Source organism: Notamacropus eugenii, chromosome 2 (genome assembly GCF_028372415.1).
Source record: "Notamacropus eugenii isolate mMacEug1 chromosome 2, mMacEug1.pri_v2, whole genome shotgun sequence".
In the NCBI taxonomy this organism is placed as follows: domain Eukaryota; kingdom Metazoa; phylum Chordata; class Mammalia; order Diprotodontia; family Macropodidae; genus Notamacropus; species Notamacropus eugenii.
This window is the reverse complement of record NC_092873.1, coordinates 425,465,729-425,469,333: the sequence shown is the minus strand read 5'-3', so window position 1 is coordinate 425,469,333 and position 3,605 is coordinate 425,465,729.

Sequence of the window (3,605 nt, the reverse complement as noted above, 5' to 3'; positions counted from 1 at the left end):
TCCCCCTCGGGCTGCCAGATCTCACTCTCACTCTACTCTCCCTCTTCCTTCCGCTGCAGGTCTTTCTCTCTTCCCCACCCCCCTGCCCAGCTCCCGATCACAACCCCTTCCCCAAATTCTGATCCCTTGGGATCCCGCCCCTCTCCGCCCTGTCCAAGTGCTGATTTACTTCCTTACCCTCCCTGACTTAGTCCCCAACTCCACGAAGATTCCCCATCCCGAGGTCCCATTGGCAGAGTCCCGCCCCAACCCCCCTCTCCGCCTCGCAGGCATTTCGTCTGGGGGGGCCCCCGGCTTAATGGAAATCACGTGTTGGTCTTCGAAACTTGGGAGGGAACTCGAGACCACAAGGTGGGGTTATTTGAGAAGGGGGTAGGAGTAAGGAAACTAGAGCATAGGACTTTTAGAGACCCTCAGCTCTCAGACGTAGATAAAAACAAGTGGGTGGTTTGGAGTTGGAGGGTTTTTTTGTTGGTTTTTTTCCCCCAAGTATCATCACAAAAATTTCACATCAGTTTCACCCCTTCACCCTTTGCCAGTTTTGAAGAGACTGGGGACTTCAGAGGGAACTGACAGTCATCTCTGCCCTCGGGGTGTATTTGCTCCTCCCTAATTTAAGGATCCCAGTGACCCAGCTCTCCATTCTTCCTCTTCCTTTTCCCCTTTTTGCCAATCTCTCTGAGCTTGGACCAAGCCACAGCTTTGCAAGACACCTTCTTTCAGTCTAGCCTGGGTCCCCTTGAAAATCTGCAAAAAGAGAATTACGTTTTTAAGTAAAGGATGGAAAGCAAGGGGGATGGAGGCGGGGATGCTGCCCTCTATTCCCAGACTTTCGATGCCATCCCCATTCTCCTTCGTGCTTTCTCTCCCAGATCGCATCACAGTCCATTTTGGGCTTCTAACGCTACCAGAAGAGTCTGTCCATCCTTTCTTTTTCCTCACCTTAGCGCTTGCTCTGTATCAAGGCTGGAGGAGAAGGAGGGGTGGCTGATTTGCGGAGATGTAACCGGCTCAGTGTATCCACTAACAGGTTAAAGGAACTCCACACATTCAACAGGCTAGAATTCTTTTTCCTCAGGCTTTCATTGACTGGATCTCTTAGTAACGGGATTTCGGTTCATTTTAAACCAGAAGAGGAAGAAATAGTTTTACAGGCTTCTCTCTGACCGTTTTCTCCTTGGTCTCTTCCCCTACCCTACAACTCACATCTTTAGCTTCAAGAAGGCCAAGAAATTTATCCCAGCAAAGGAGAAATGTTCAACTGGTTACACAGCCGGTCTGTGTCCTGTGGCCTATCTATGCCCACTTGAGTATAAGGAAGGAATGTTTGAAAATGTCCAAAGAGCTGCGAAGTATGCCTGTAAAACTGAATGTGACTCTGCAGGTCCACTAAGTTACCAAATGAGGTCAGAAAACTGGCAATACGTGCAGTGTTTGGGGTTTGTCATATGTGTGTATGTATGATGTGTATGTATATTTATAAATGTTTAGATATTTATATGCACATAAATGAATGTGTATATATCTATACACAGACATACATACACACCTATATGTACACATACATATACATCCATACATATACACGAACACATTATATCTACAATATTTACATATGTGTATATCACATTTACAGGTATGTATAGGTGTATTATATAAAGATATGTAGGCATGTCAGTGTATATATATACATATACCTTTAAGCATATGATGAACAGAAGGAAAGAGGCCAAGAGAAGTGGAGAAGACAGGAGATTTTTAGAGTTGGATCATCTTGGTATAATGGAAAGAATACTGAATTTAGAATCAGAGGATCTGGGTTGAAATTCTGGCTTTTTCCACTTAGTACCTGTGTGATCTTTGGTCTGAAAATGAGGTGGTTGGACTGGGAATTTTAAGGACCCTTTGAGCCCTAAAGCTAATGCAACTCTAATTTTACAGATGAGGAAACTGAGGCATGAGAATTTAAGCGAATCGTTTACCATCACATAATTAGTATCAGAATCCGAACTAGAATTTGGCCTCCTGATTTCCTGGTCAGTGTTTTCCTCCGTACAACAAAATTCTCTGATTAGTTTCTAAAATACAGATTCAAATAAATAAACCACAGAATGAGTATTCAATAGGCTTTTTTGGCTAGTATATAGACTTGTCTAACTAAGACAGATCAGAAATAGGGATGAGAAAGTTTAGTTTTTATAAGGCATTGTCTCAACTGAAAGAACATGGGCAGAACTAAAAACTGACTGTGGAAAAGATTCTAGAACTGTTAGTGTTTTCTTCCACAGCTCTATTATCTCCATGTGTCTTTTTCAAAAATGAAGTGATATTTGCTTTTAATAATAATAATAATAACACTTTACCGACACTATGTTTAAGCCTCATGACAATCCTGTGAGATTAGTACTACGGGAATACTAAGAAAGTAAAAAATACAAAAAGAGTCCCTACCCTTACAAAGCTCACATTGCAAGAAAGGAGACAACAAGGAAATGAATGAGCAATACAAGATCCATACAGAGCCAAAGGAAGGGAACCTAGGAAGGGAAAGCTCAAGCAGATGGAGAAAGACCCTATTACAAAAGGTTGTCTGAGTCTTGAGAAGAACTAAGGATGCTGAGACACAGACCTGAAGAGAGAAATCATTCCAGGCCCAGGCGACAGACAGGGACAAGGAGACTGGAGATCCAGTGTCATGTTCAAGGAACAGTTAAGTAGGCTGGTATTGTTTAAACTTAGTGTTCATGGAAAGGATTAAAGTTAGAAGACTGAAAAGGTAGCAAGGCATCAGGTTGCAAAGTGCCTTAAATACTAGAAGGTTTTCTACTGAATCCTAGAAGTAATAAGGTACAATTGGAGTTTATTGTTGGAAAGAGGTGGGGTGAAGAAGGGACCTGTTGTTTAGTCATTTCAGTCCTGTCCGACTCTTTGTGGCCCTATTTGGGGTTTTCTTGGCAAAGATACTGGAGTTCTTTGCCTTTTCCTTCTCATTTTACAGATAAGGAAACTTAGGCAAATGGGGTTTAAAAGTCTTGCCTAGGGTCACACAGCTAGTAAATGTCTGAGGCCAGATTTGCACTCAGGGAGATGAGTCTTCTTGACTCCAAGCTTGGCATTCTATCTACTGTGCTACCTAGCTATCCCCAAAGCGACATGAGCAGTGATTTAGGAAAATCACTTTGGCAGCTGTATGTATGATGGATTGGAGAGAGGAGAGAACTGAAGAAGGGAAAATGATTAGAAGGCCATTGTAATAGCCTACAAAAGAAGTAATGAGTGCCTAAATTAGGGTGGTGGTGTATAAATGACCAGAAGGGAACATCAGAGATGTTGAGAAGGCAGAAGGGACATGATTCGGCACCTTAGGTTGAGAACCGGAGTTGAGAACTATGATGATAGGGGTGCCCTTAACAGGAAAATATGGACAAGAGGAGGGCTTGGAGGGAAGATTGTGAATTTTGCTATGGACATGTTTGAGTTTGAAAGATGTACTAGATATTCAGCTCAACATGTTGGTAGGTTATTGGAAATATAGGATGGGAGCTCAGAAGATAGGCCTGAATATATAGAGTTGGCAGCCATAAGCATAGAGATGGTAACTGAAT